Source organism: Haematobia irritans, chromosome 5 (genome assembly GCF_050003625.1).
Source record: "Haematobia irritans isolate KBUSLIRL chromosome 5, ASM5000362v1, whole genome shotgun sequence".
In the NCBI taxonomy this organism is placed as follows: domain Eukaryota; kingdom Metazoa; phylum Arthropoda; class Insecta; order Diptera; family Muscidae; genus Haematobia; species Haematobia irritans.
The window spans coordinates 26172659-26188480 of record NC_134401.1 but is presented as its reverse complement, the minus strand read 5'-3'; positions in this window follow the sequence as shown (position 1 = coordinate 26188480).

Below are 15822 nucleotides of genomic sequence, written 5' to 3'. Positions count from 1 at the left end.
CCCAAAACCCAAAAAATTTGAAATTTTTATATGAAAAACTTGTTTTGGCCATATCTCCTTAAATATGCGTCCTAGAGCGAAAAGGACTTTAATTCGTGACTACCCCCAAAAAATTGAAAAATCCACCCAAAACCCAAAAAATTTGAAATTTTTATATGAAAAACTTGTTTTGGCCATATCTCCTTAAATATGCGTCCTAGAGCGAAAAGGACTTTAATTCGTGACTACCCCCAAAAAATTGAAAAATCCACCCAAAACCCAAAAAAATTGAAATTTTTATATGAAAAACTTGTTTTGGCCATATCTCCTAAACTAAGCGTCCTAGAGCGAAAAGGACTTTAATTCGTGACTACCCCCAAAAAATTGAAAAATCCACCCAAAACCCAAAAAATTTGAAATTTTTATATGAAAAACTTGTTTTGGCCATATCTCCTTAAATATGCGTCCTAGAGCGAAAAGGACTTTAATTCGTGACCACCCCCAAAAAATTGAAAAATCCACCCAAAACCCAAAAAATTTGAAATTTTTATATGAAAAACTTGTTTTGGCCATATCTCCTTAAATATGCGTCCTAGAGCGAAAAGGACTTTAATTCGTGACTACCCCCAAAAAATTGAAAAATCCACCCAAAACCCAAAAAATTTGAAATTTTTATATGAAAAACTTGTTTTGGCCATATCTCCTTAAATATGCGTCCTAGAGCGAAAAGGACTTTAATTCGTGACTACCCCCAAAAAATTGAAAAATCCACCCAAAACCCAAAAAATTTGAAATTTTTATATGAAAAACTTGTTTTGGCCATATCTCCTTAAATATGCGTCCTAGAGCGAAAAGGACTTTAATTCGTGACTACCCCCAAAAAATTGAAAAATCCACCCAAAACCCAAAAAATTTGAAATTTTTATATGAAAAACTTGTTTTGGCCATATCTCCTTAAATATGCGTCCTAGAGCGAAAAGGACTTTAATTCGTGACTACCCCCAAAAAATTGAAAAATCCACCCAAAACCCAAAAAATTTGAAATTTTTATATGAAAAACTTGTTTTGGCCATATCTCCTAAACTAAGCGTCCTAGAGCGAAAAGGACTTTAATTCGTGACTACCCCCAAAAAATTGAAAAATCCACCCAAAACCCAAAAAATTTGAAATTTTTATATGAAAAACTTGTTTTGGCCATATCTCCTTAAATATGCGTCCTAGAGCGAAAAGGACTTTAATTCGTGACCACCCCCAAAAAATTGAAAAATCCACCCAAAACCCAAAAAATTTGAAATTTTTATATGAAAAACTTGTTTTGGCCATATCTCCTTAAATATGCGTCCTAGAGCGAAAAGGACTTTAATTCGTGACTACCCCCAAAAAATTGAAAAATCCACCCAAACCCCAAAAAATTTGAAATTTTTATATGAAAAACTTGTTTTGGCCATATCTCCTTAAATATGTGTCCTAGAGCGAAAAGGACTTTAATTCGTGACTACCCCCAAAAAATTGAAGAATCCACCCAAAACCCAAAAAATTTGAAATTTTTATATGAAAAACTTGTTTTGGCCATATCTCCTAAACTAAGCGTCCTAGAGCGAAAAGGACTTTAATTCGTGACTACCCCCAAAAAATTGAAAAATCCACCCAAAACCCAAAAAATTTGAAATTTTTATATGAAAAACTTGTTTTGGCCATATCTCCTTAAATATGCGTCCTAGAGCGAAAAGGACTTTAATTCGTGACTACCCCCAAAAAATTGAAAAATCCACCCAAAACCCAAAAAATTTGAAATTTTTATATGAAAAACTTGTTTTGGCCATATCTCCTAAACTAAGCGTCCTAGAGCGAAAAGGACTTTAATTCGTGACTACCCATATCTCCTTAAATATACGTCCTAGAGCGAAAAGGACTTTAATTCGTGACTACCCCCAAAAAATTGAAAAATCCACCCAAAACCCAAAAAATTTGAAATTTTTATATGAAAAACTTGTTTTGGCCATATCTCCTTAAATATGCGTCCTAGAGCGAAAAGGACTTTAATTCGTGACTATCCCCAAAAAATTGAAAAATCCACCCAAAACCCAAAAAATTTGAAATTTTTATATGAAAAACTTGTTTTGGCCATATCTCCTTAAATATGCGTCCTAGAGCGAAAAGGACTTTAATTCGTGACTACCCCCAAAAAATTGAAAAATCCACCCAAAACCCAAAAAATTTGAAATTTTTATATGAAAAACTTGTTTTGGCCATATCTCCTTAAATATGCGTCCTAGAGCGAAAAGGACTTTAATTCGTGACTATCCCCAAAAAATTGAAAAATCCACCCAAAACCCAAAAAATTTTAAATTTTTATATGAAAAACTTGTTTTGGCCATATCTCCTTAAATATGCGTCCTAGAGCGAAAAGGACTTTAATTCGTGACTACCCCCAAAAAATTGAAAAATCCACCCAAAACCCAAAAAATTTGAAATTTTTATATGAAAAACTTGTTTTGGCCATATCTCCTAAACTAAGCGTCCTAGAGCGAAAAGGACTTTAATTCGTGACTACCCATATCTCCTTAAATATACGTCCTAGAGCGAAAAGGACTTTAATTCGTGACTAATCCTAGAGCGAAAAGGACTTTAATTCGTGACTACCCATATCTCCTTAAATATACGTCCTAGAGCGAAAAGGACTTTAATTCGTGACTACCCCCAAAAATTTGAAAAATCCACCCAAAACCCAAAAAATTTGAAAATTTTATATGAAAAACTTGTTTTGGCCATATCTCCTTAAATATGTGTCCTAGAGCGAAAAGGACTTTAATTCGTGACTACCCCCAAAAAATTGAAAAATCCACCCAAAACCCAAAAAATTTGAAATTTTTATATGAAAAACTTGTTTTGGCCATATCTCCTAAACTAAGCGTCCTAGAGGGAAAAGGACTTTAATTCGTGACTACCCCCAAAAAATTGAAAAATCCACCCAAAACCCAAAAAATTTGAAATTTTTATATGAAAAACTTGTTTTGGCCATATCTCCTTAAATATGCGTCCTAGAGCGAAAAGGACTTTAATTCGTGACTACCCCCAAAAAATTGAAAAATCCACCCAAAACCCAAAAAATTTGAAATTTTTATATGAAAAACTTGTTTTGGCCATATCTCCTTAAATATGCGTCCTAGAGCGAAAAGGACTTTAATTCGTGACTACCCCCAAAAAATTGAAAAATCCACCCAAAACCCAAAAAATTTGAAATTTTTATATGAAAAACTTGTTTTGGCCATATCTCCTAAACTAAGCGTCCTAGAGCGAAAAGGACTTTAATTCGTGACTACCCCCAAAAAATTGAAAAATCCACCCAAAACCCAAAAAATTTGAAATTTTTATATGAAAAACTTGTTTTGGCCATATCTCCTTAAATATGCGTCCTAGAGCGAAAAGGACTTTAATTCGTGACCATCCCCAAAAAATTGAAAAATCCACCCAAAACCCAAAAAATTTCAAATTTTTATATGAAAAACTTGTTTTGGCCATATCTCCTTAAATATGCGTCCTAGAGCGAAAAGGACTTTAATTCGTGACTACCCCCAAAAAATTGAAAAATCCACCCAAAACCCAAAAAATTTGAAATTTTTATATGAAAAACTTGTTTTGGCCATATCTCCTTAAATATGCGTCCTAGAGCGAAAAGGACTTTAATTCGTGACTACCCCCAACAAATTGAAAAATCCACCCAAAACCCAAAAAATTTGAAATTTTTATATGAAAAACTTGTTTTGGCCATATCTCCTTAAATATGCGTCCTAGAGCGAAAAGGACTTTAATTCGTGACCACCCCCAAAAAATTGAAAAATCCACTCAAAACCTAAAAAATTTGAAATTTTTATATGAAAAATTTGTTTTGGCCATATCTCCTTAAATATACGTCCTAGAGCGAAAAGGACTTTAATTCGTGACTACCCCCAAAAAATTGAAAAATCCACCCAAAACCCAAAAAATTTTAAATTTTTATATGAAAAACTTGTTTTGGCCATATCTCCTTAAATATGTGTCCTAGAGCGAAAAGGACTTTAATTCGTGACTACCCCCAAAAAATTGAAAAATCCACCCAAAACCCAAAAAATTTGAAATTTTTATATGAAAAACTTGTTTTGGCCATATCTCCTAAACTAAGCGTCCTAGAGCGAAAAGGACTTTAATTCGTGACTACCCCCAAAAAATTGAAAAATCCACCCAAAACCCAAAAAATTTGAAATTTTTATATGAAAAACTTGTTTTGGCCATATCTCCTTAAATATGCGTCCTAGAGCGAAAAGGACTTTAATTCGTGACTACCCCCAAAAAATTGAAAAATCCACCCAAAACCCAAAAAATTTGAAATTTTTATATGAAAAACTTGTTTTGGCCATATCTCCTTAAATATGCGTCCTAGAGCGAAAAGGACTTTAATTCGTGACTACCCCCAAAAAATTGAAAAATCCACCCAAAACCCAAAAAATTTGAAATTTTTATATGAAAAACTTGTTTTGGCCATATCTCCTAAACTAAGCGTCCTAGAGCGAAAAGGACTTTAATTCGTGACTACCCCCAAAAAATTGAAAAATCCAACCAAAACCCAAAAAATTTGAAATTTTTATATGAAAAACTTGTTTTGGCCATATCTCCTTAAATATGCGTCCTAGAGCGAAAAGGACTTTAAATCGTGACCACCCCCAAAAAATTGAAAAATCCACCCAAAACCCAAAAAATTTGAAATTTTTATATGGAAAACTTGTTTTGGCCATATCTCCTTAAATATGCGTCCTAGAGCGAAAAGGACTTTAATTCGTGACTACCCCCAAAAAATTGAAAAATCCCCCCAAAACCCAAAAAATTTGAAATTTTTATATGAAAAACTTGTTTTGGCCATATCTCCTTAAATATGCGTCCTAGAGCGAAAAGGACTTTAATTCGTGACTACCCCCAACAAATTGAAAAATCCACCCAAAACCCAAAAAATTTGAAATTTTTATATGAAAAACTTGTTTTGGCCATATCTCCTTAAATATGCGTCCTAGATCGAAAAGGACTTTAATTCGTGACCACCCCAAAAAATTGAAAAATCCACTCAAAACCTAAAAAATTTGAAATTTTTATATGAAAAATTTGTTTTGGCCATATCTCCTTAAATATACGTCCTAGAGCGAAAAGGACTTTAATTCGTGACTACCCCCAAAAAATTGAAAAATCCACCCAAAACCCAAAAAATTTGAAATTTTTATATGAAAAACTTGTTTTGGCCATATCTCCTTAGATATGTGTCCTAGAGCGAAAAGGACTTTAATTCGTGACTACCCCCAAAAAATTGAAAAATCCACCCAAAACCCAAAAAATTTAAAATTTTTATATGAAAAACTTGTTTTGGCCATATCTCCTTAAATATGCGTCCTAGAGCGAAAAGGACTTTAATTCGTGACTACCCCCAAAAAATTGAAAAATCCACCCAAAACCCAAAAAATTTGAAATTTTTATATGAAAAACTTGTTTTGGCCATATCTCCTTAAATATGCGTCCTAGAGCGAAAAGGACTTTAATTCGTGACTACCCCCAAAAAATTGAAAAATCCACCCAAAACCCAAAAAATTTGAAATTTTTATATGAAAAACTTGTTTTGGCCATATCTCCTAAACTAAGCGTCCTAGAGCGAAAAGGACTTTAATTCGTGACTACCCCCAAAAAATTGAAAAATCCACCCAAAACCCAAAAAATTTGAAATTTTTATATGAAAAACTTGTTTTGGCCATATCTCCTTAAATATGCGTCCTAGAGCGAAAAGGACTTTAATTCGTGACCACCCCCAAAAAATTGAAAAATCCACCCAAAACCCAAAAAATTTGAAATTTTTATATGAAAAACTTGTTTTGGCCATATCTCCTTAAATATGCGTCCTAGAGCGAAAAGGACTTTAATTCGTGACTACCCCCAAAAAATTGAAAAATCCACCCAAACCCCAAAAAATTTGAAATTTTTATATGAAAAACTTGTTTTGGCCATATCTCCTTAAATATGTGTCCTAGAGCGAAAAGGACTTTAATTCGTGACTACCCCCAAAAAATTGAAGAATCCACCCAAAACCCAAAAAATTTGAAATTTTTATATGAAAAACTTGTTTTGGCCATATCTCCTAAACTAAGCGTCCTAGAGCGAAAAGGACTTTAATTCGTGACTACCCCCAAAAAATTGAAAAATCCACCCAAAACCCAAAAAATTTGAAATTTTTATATGAAAAACTTGTTTTGGCCATATCTCCTTAAATATGCGTCCTAGAGCGAAAAGGACTTTAATTCGTGACTACCCCCAAAAAATTGAAAAATCCACCCAAAACCCAAAAAATTTGAAATTTTTATATGAAAAACTTGTTTTGGCCATATCTCCTTAAATATGCGTCCTAGAGCGAAAAGGACTTTAATTCGTGACCACCCCCAAAAAATTGAAAAATCCACTCAAAACCTAAAAAATTTGAAATTTTTATATGAAAAATTTGTTTTGGCCATATCTCCTTAAATATACGTCCTAGAGCGAAAAGGACTTTAATTCGTGACTACCCCCAAAAAATTGAAAAATCCACCCAAAACCCAAAAAATTTGAAATTTTTATATGAAAAACTTGTTTTGGCCATATCTCCTTAAATATGTGTCCTAGAGCGAAAAGGACTTTAATTCGTGACTACCCCCAAAAAATTGAAAAATCCACCCAAAACCCAAAAAATTTGAAATTTTTATATGAAAAACTTGTTTTGGCCATATCTCCTAAACTAAGCGTCCTAGAGCGAAAAGGACTTTAATTCGTGACTACCCCCAAAAAATTGAAAAATCCACCCAAAACCCAAAAAATTTGAAATTTTTATATGAAAAACTTTTGGCCATATCTCCTTAAATATGCGTCCTAGAGCGAAAAGGACTTTAATTCGTGACTACCCCCAAAAAATTGAAAAATCCACCCAAAACCCAAAAAATTTGAAATTTTTATATGAAAAACTTGTTTTGGCCATATCTCCTAAACTAAGCGTCCTAGAGCGAAAAGGACTTTAATTCGTGACTACCCCCAAAAAATTGAAAAATCCAACCAAAACCCAAAAAATTTGAAATTTTTATATGAAAAACTTGTTTTGGCCATATCTCCTTAAATATGCGTCCTAGAGCGAAAAGGACTTTAAATCGTGACTACCCCCAAAAAATTGAAAAATCCACCCAAAACCCAAAAAATTTGAAATTTTTATATGGAAAACTTGTTTTGGCCATATCTCCTTAAATATGCGTCCTAGAGCGAAAAGGACTTTAATTCGTGACTACCCCCAAAAAATTGAAAAATCCACCCAAAACCCAAAAAATTTGAAATTTTTATATGAAAAACTTGTTTTGGCCATATCTCCTTAAATATGCGTCCTAGAGCGAAAAGGACTTTAATTCGTGACTACCCCCAACAAATTGAAAAATCCACCCAAAACCCAAAAAATTTGAAATTTTTATATGAAAAACTTGTTTTGGCCATATCTCCTTAAATATGCGTCCAAGAGCGAAAAGGACTTTAATTCGTGACCACCCCCAAAAAATTGAAAAATCCACTCAAAACCTAAAAAATTTGAAATTTTTATATGAAAAATTTGTTTTGGCCATATCTCCTTAAATATACGTCCTAGAGCGAAAAGGACTTTAATTCGTGACTACCCCCAAAAAATTGAAAAATCCACCCAAAACCCAAAAAATTTGAAATTTTTATATGAAAAACTTGTTTTGGCCATATCTCCTTAAATATGTGTCCTAGAGCGAAAAGGACTTTAATTCGTGACTACCCCCAAAAAATTGAAAAATCCACCCAAAACCCAAAAAATTTGAAATTTTTATATGAAAAACTTGTTTTGGCCATATCTCCTAAACTAAGCGTCCTAGAGCGAAAAGGACTTTAATTCGTGACTACCCCCAAAAAATTGAAAAATCCACCCAAAACCCAAAAAATTTGAAATTTTTATATGAAAAACTTGTTTTGGCCATATCTCCTTAAATATGCGTCCTAGAGCGAAAAGGACTTTAATTCGTGACTACCCCCAAAAAATTGAAAAATCCACCCAAAATCCAAAAAATTTGAAATTTTTATATGAAAAACTTGTTTTGGCCATATCTCCTTAAATATGCGTCCTAGAGCGAAAAGGACTTTAATTCGTGACTACCCCCAAAAAATTGAAAAATCCACCCAAAACCCAAAAAATTTGAAATTTTTATATGAAAAACTTGTTTTGGCCATATCTCCTAAACTAAGCGTCCTAGAGCGAAAAGGACTTTAATTCGTGACTACCCCCAAAAAATTGAAAAATCCACCCAAAACCCAAAAAATTTGAAATTTTTATATGAAAAACTTGTTTTGGCCATATCTCCTTAAATATGCGTCCTAGAGCGAAAAGGACTTTAATTCGTGACCACCCCCAAAAAATTGAAAAATCCACCCAAAACCCAAAAAATTTGAAATTTTTATATGAAAAACTTGTTTTGGCCATATCTCCTTAAATATGCGTCCTAGAGCGAAAAGGACTTTAATTCGTGACTACCCCCAAAAAATTTAAAAATCCACCCAAAACCCAAAAAATTTGAAATTTTTATATGAAAAACTTGTTTTGGCCATATCTCCTTAAATATGCGTCCTAGAGCGAAAAGGACTTTAATTCGTGACTACCCCCAACAAATTGAAAAATCCACCCAAAACCCAAAAAATTTGAAATTTTTATATGAAAAACTTGTTTTGGCCATATCTCCTTAAATATGCGTCCTAGAGCGAAAAGGACTTTAATTCGTGACCACCCCCAAAAAATTGAAAAATCCACTCAAAACCTAAAAAATTTGAAATTTTTATATGAAAAATTTGTTTTGGCCATATCTCCTTAAATATACGTCCTAGAGCGAAAAGGACTTTAATTCGTGACTACCCCCAAAAAATTGAAAAATCCACCCAAAACCCAAAAAATTTGAAATTTTTATATGAAAAACTTGTTTTGGCCATATCTCCTTAAATATGTGTCCTAGAGCGAAAAGGACTTTAATTCGTGACTACCCCCAAAAAATTGAAAAATCCACCCAAAACCCAAAAAATTTGAAATTTTTATATGAAAAACTTGTTTTGGCCATATCTCCTAAACTAAGCGTCCTAGAGCGAAAAGGACTTTAATTCGTGACTACCCCCAAAAAATTTAAAAATCCACCCAAAACCCAAAAAATTTGAAATTTTTATATGAAAAACTTGTTTTGGCCATATCTCCTTAAATATGCGTCCTAGAGCGAAAAGGACTTTAATTCGTGACTACCCCCAAAAAATTGAAAAATCCACCCAAAACCCAAAAAATTTGAAATTTTTATATGAAAAACTTGTTTTGGCCATATCTCCTAAACTAAGCGTCCTAGAGCGAAAAGGACTTTAATTCGTGACTACCCCCAAAAAATTGAAAAATCCAACCAAAACCCAAAAAATTTGAAATTTTTATATGAAAAACTTGTTTTGGCCATATCTCCTTAAATATGCGTCCTAGAGCGAAAAGGACTTTAATTCGTGACCCCCCCAAAAAATTGAAAAATCCACCCAAAACCCAAAAAATTTGAAATTTTTATATGAAAAACTTGTTTTGGCCATATCTCCTTAAATATGCGTCCTAGAGCGAAAAGGACTTTAATTCGTGACTACCCCCAAAAAATTGAAAAATCCACCCAAAACCCAAAAAATTTGAAATTTTTATATGAAAAACTTGTTTTGGCCATATCTCCTTAAATATGCGTCCTAGAGCGAAAAGGACTTTAATTCGTGACTACCCCCAACAAATTGAAAAATCCACCCAAAACCCAAAAAATTTGAAATTTTTATATGAAAAACTTGTTTTGGCCATATCTCCTAAACTAAGCGTCCTAGAGCGAAAAGGACTTTAATTCGTGACTACCCCCAAAAAATTGAAAAATCCACCCAAAACCCAAAAAATTTGAAATTTTTATATGAAAAACTTGTTTTGGCCATATCTCCTTAAATATGCGTCCTAGAGCGAAAAGGACTTTAATTCGTGACTACCCCCAAAAAATTGAAAAATCCACCCAAAACCCAAAAAATTTGAAATTTTTATATGAAAAACTTGTTTTGGCCATATCTCCTTAAATATGCGTCATAGAGCGAAAAGGACTTTAATTCGTGACTACCCCCAAAAAATTGAAAAATCCACCCAAAACCCAAAAAATTTGAAATTTTTATATGAAAAACTTGTTTTGGCCATATCTCCTAAACTAAGCGTCCTAGAGCGAAAAGGACTTTAATTCGTGACTACCCCCAAAAAATTTAAAAATCCACCCAAAACCCAAAAAATTTGAAATTTTTATATGAAAAACTTGTTTTGGCCATATCTCCTTAAATATGCGTCCTAGAGCGAAAAGGACTTTAATTCGTGACCACCCCCAAAAAATTGAAAAATCCACCCAAAACCCAAAAAATTTGAAATTTTTATATGAAAAACTTGTTTTGGCCAATATCTCCTAAACTAAGCGTCCTAGAGCGAAAAGGACTTTAATTCGTGACTACCCCCAAAAAATTGAAAAATCCACCCAAAACCCAAAAAATTTGAAATTTTTATATGAAAAACTTGTTTTGGCCATATCTCCTTAAATATGCGTCCTAGAGCGAAAAGGACTTTAATTCGTGACTACCCCCAAAAAATTGAAAAATCCACCCAAAACCCAAAAAATTTGAAATTTTTATATGAAAAACTTGTTTTGGTCATATCTCCTTAAATATGCGTCCTAGAGCGAAAAGGACTTTAATTCGTGACTACCCCCAAAAAATTGAAAAATCCACCCAAAACCCAAAAAAATTTGAAATTTTTATATGAAAAACTTGTTTTGGCCATATCTCCTAAACTAAGCGTCCTAGAGCGAAAAGGACTTTAATTCGTGACTACCCCCAAAAAATTGAAAAATCCACCCAAAACCCAAAAAATTTGAAATTTTTATATGAAAAACTTGTTTTGGCCATATCTCCTTAAATATGCGTCCTAGAGCGAAAAGGACTTTAATTCGTGACTACCCCCAACAAATTGAAAAATCCACCCAAAACCCAAAAAATTTGAAATTTTTATATGAAAAACTTGTTTTGGCCATATCTCCTTAAATATGCGTCCTAGAGCGAAAAGGACTTTAATTCGTGACCACGCCCAAAAAATTGAAAAATCCACTCAAAACCTAAAAAATTTGAAATTTTTATATGAAAAATTTGTTTTGGCCATATCTCCTTAAATATACGTCCTAGAGCGAAAAGGACTTTAATTCGTGACTACCCCCAAAAAATTGAAAAATCCACCCAAAACCCAAAAAATTTGAAATTTTTATATGAAAAACTTGTTTTGGCCATATCTCCTTAAATATGTGTCCTAGAGCGAAAAGGACTTTAATTCGTGACTACCCCCAAAAAATTGAAAATTCCACCCAAAACCCAAAAAATTTGAAATTTTTATATGAAAAACTTGTTTTGGCCATATCTCCTAAACTAAGCGTCCTAGAGCGAAAAGGACTTTAATTCGTGACTACCCCCAAAAAATTGAAAAATCCACCCTTTTATATGAAAAACTTGTTTTGGCCATATCTCCTTAAATATGTGTCCTAGAGCGAAAAGGACTTTAATTCGTGACTACCCCCAAAAATTTGAAAAATCCACCCAAAACCCAAAAAATTTGAAATTTTTATATGAAAAACTTGTTTTGGCCATATCTCCTAAACTAAGCGTCCTAGAGCGAAAAGGACTTTAATTCGTGACTACCCCCAAAAAATTGAAAAATCCACCCAAAACCCAAAAAATTTGAAATTTTTATATGAAAAACTTGTTTTGGCCATATCTCCTTAAATATGCGTCCTAGAGCGAAAAGGACTTTAATTCGTGACTACCCCCAAAAAATTGAAAAATCCACCCAAAACCCAAAAAATTTGAAATTTTTATATGAAAAACTTGTTTTGGCCATGTCTCCTTAAATATGCGTCCTAGAGCGAAAAGGACTTTAATTCGTGACTACCCCCAAAAAATTGAAAAATCCACCCAAAACCCAAAAAATTTGAAATTTTTATATGAAAAACTTGTTTTGGCCATATCTCCTTAAATATGTGTCCTAGAGCGAAAAGGACTTTAATTCGTGACTACCCCCAAAAAATTGAAAAATCCACCCAAAACCCACAAAATTTGAAATGTTTATATGAAAAACTTGTTTTGGCCATATCTCCTAAACTAAGCGTCCTAGAGCGAAAAGGACTTTAATTCGTGACTACCCCCAAAAAATTGAAAAATCCACCCAAAACCCAAAAAATTTGAAATTTTTATATGAAAAACTTGTTTTGGCCATATCTCCTTAAATATGCGTCCTAGAGCGAAAAGGACTTTAATTCGTGACTACCCCCAAAAAATTGAAAAATCCACCCAAAACCCAAAAAATTTGAAATTTTTATATGAAAAACTTGTTTTGGCCATATCTCCTTAAATATGCGTCCTAGAGCGAAAAGGACTTTAATTCGTGACTACCCCCAAAAAATTGAAAAATCCACCCAAAACCCAAAAAATTTGAAATTTTTATATGAAAAACTTGTTTTGGCCATATCTCCTTAAATATGTGTCCTAGAACGAAAAGGACTTTAATTCGTGACTACCCCCAAAAAATTGAAAAATCCACCCAAAACCCAAAAAAATTGAAATTTTTATATGAAAAACTTGTTTTGGCCATATCTCCTAAACTAAGCGTCCTAGAGCGAAAAGGACTTTAATTCGTGACTACCCCCAAAAAATTGAAAAATCCACCCAAAACCCAAAAAAATTGAAATTTTTATATGAAAAACTTGTTTTGGCCATATCTCCTTAAATATGCGTCCTAGAGCGAAAAGGACTTTAATTCGTGACTACCCCCAAAAAATTGAAAAATCCACCCAAAACCCAAAAAATTTGAAACTTTTATATGAAAAACTTGTTTTGGCCATATCTCCTTAAATATGCGTCCTAGAGCGAAAAGGACTTTAATTCGTGACTACCCCCAAAAAATTGAAAAATCCACCCAAAACCCAAAAAATTTGAAATTTTTATATGAAAAACTTGTTTTGGCCATATCTCCTAAACTAAGCGTCCTAGAGCGAAAAGGACTTTAATTCGTGACTACCCCCAAAAAATTGAAAAATCCAACCAAAACCCAAAAAATTTGAAATTTTTATATGAAAAACTTGTTTTGGCCATATCTCCTTAAATATGCGTCCTAGAGCGAAAAGGACTTTAATTCGTGACCACCCCCAAATAATTGAAAAATCCACCCAAAACCCAAAAAATTTGAAATTTTTATATGAAAAACTTGTTTTGGCCATATCTCCTTAAATATGCGTCCTAGAGCGAAAAGGACTTTAATTCGTGACTACCCCCAAAAAATTGAAAAATCCACCCAAAACCCAAAAAATTTGAAATTTTTATATGAAAAACTTGTTTTGGCCATATCTCCTTAAATATGCGTCCTAGAGCGAAAAGGACTTTAATTCGTGACTACCCCCAACAAATTGAAAAATCCACCCAAAACCCAAAAAATTTGAAATTTTTATATGAAAAACTTGTTTTGGCCATATCTCCTTAAATATGCGTCCTAGAGCGAAAAGGACTTTAATTCGTGACCACCCCCAAAAAATTGAAAAATCCACTCAAAACCTAAAAGATTTGAAATTTTTATATGAAAAATTTGTTTTGGCCATATCTCCTTAAATATACGTCCTAGAGCGAAAAGGACTTTAATTCGTGACTACCCCCAAAAAATTGAAAAATCCACCCAAAACCCAAAAAATTTGAAATTTTTATATGAAAAACTAGTTTTGGCCATATCTCCTTAAATATGTGTCCTAGAGCGAAAAGGACTTTAATTCGTGACTACCCCCAAAAAATTGAAAAATCCACCCAAAACCCAAAAAATTTGAAATTTTTATATGAAAAACTTGTTTTGGCCATATCTCCTAAACTAAGCGTCCTAGAGCGAAAAGGACTTTAATTCGTGACTACCCCCAAAAAATTGAAAAATCCACCCAAAACCCAAAAAATTTGAAATTTTTATATGAAAAACTTGTTTTGGCCATATCTCCTTAAATATGCGTCCTAGAGCGAAAAGGACTTTAATTCGTGACTACCCCCAAAAAATTGAAAAATCCACCCAAAACCCAAAAGATTTGAAATTTTTATATGAAAAATTTGTTTTGGCCATATCTCCTTAAATATACGTCCTAGAGCGAAAAGGACTTTAATTCGTGACTACCCCCAAAAAATTGAAAAATCCACCCAAAACCCAAAAAATTTGAAATTTTTATATGAAAAACTTGTTTTGGCCATATCTCCTTAAATATGTGTCCTAGAGCGAAAAGGACTTTAATTCGTGACTACCCCCAAAAAATTGAAAAATCCACCCAAAACCCAAAAAAATTGAAATTTTTATATGAAAAACTTGTTTTGGCCATATCTCCTAAACTAAGCGTCCTAGAGCGAAAAGGACTTTAATTCGTGACTACCCCCAAAAAATTGAAAAATCCACCCAAAACCCAAAAAATTTTAAACTTTTATATGAAAAACTTGTTTTGGCCATATCTCCTTAAATATGCGTCCTAGAGCGAAAAGGACTTTAATTCGTGACTACCCCCAAAAAATTGAAAAATCCACCCAAAACCCAAAAAATTTGAAATTTTTATATGAAAAACTTGTTTTGGCCATATCTCCTAAACTAAGCGTCCTAGAGCGAAAAGGACTTTAATTCGTGACTACCCCCAAAAAATTGAAAAATCCAAACAAAACCCAAAAAATTTGAAATTTTTATATGAAAAACTTGTTTTGGCCATATCTCCTTAAATATGCGTCCTAGAGCGAAAAGGACTTTAATTCGTGACCACCCCCAAATAATTGAAAAATCCACCCAAAACCCAAAAAATTTGAAATTTTTATATGAAAAACTTGTTTTGGCCATATCTCCTTAAATATGCGTCCTAGAGCGAAAAGGACTTTAATTCGTGACTACACCCAAAAAATTGAAAAATCCACCCAAAACCCAAAAAATTTGAAATTTTTATATGAAAAACTTGTTTTGGCCATATCTCCTTAAATATGCGTCCTAGAGCGAAAAGGACTTTAATTCGTGACTACCCCCAACAAATTGAAAAATCCACCCAAAACCCAAAAAATTTGAAATTTTTATATGAAAAACTTGTTTTGGCCATATCTCCTTAAATATGCGTCCTAGAGCGAAAAGGACTTTAATTCGTGACCACCCCCAAAAAATTGAAAAATCCACTCAAAACCCAAAAAATTTGAAATTTTTATATGAAAAATTTGTTTTGGCCATATCTCCTTAAATATACGTCCTAGAGCGAAAAGGACTTTAATTCGTGACTACCCCCAAAAAATTGAAAAATCCACCCAAAACCCAAAAAATTTGAAATTTTTATATGAAAAACTTGTTTTGGCCATATCTCCTTAAATATGTGTCCTAGAGCGAAAAGGACTTTAATTCGTGACTATCCCCAAAAAATTGAAAAATCCACCCAAAACCCAAAAAATTTGAAATTTTTATATGAAAAACTTGTTTTGGCCATATCTCCTAAACTAAGCGTCCTAGAGCGAAAAGGACTTTAATTCGTGACTACCCCCAAAAAATTGAAAAATCCACCCAAAACCCAAAAAATTTGAAATTTTTATATGAAAAACTTGTTTTGGCCATATCTCCTTAAATATGCGTCCTAGAGCGAAAAGGACTTTAATTCGTGACTACCCCCAAAAAATTGAAAAATCCACCCAAACCCCAAAAAATTTGAA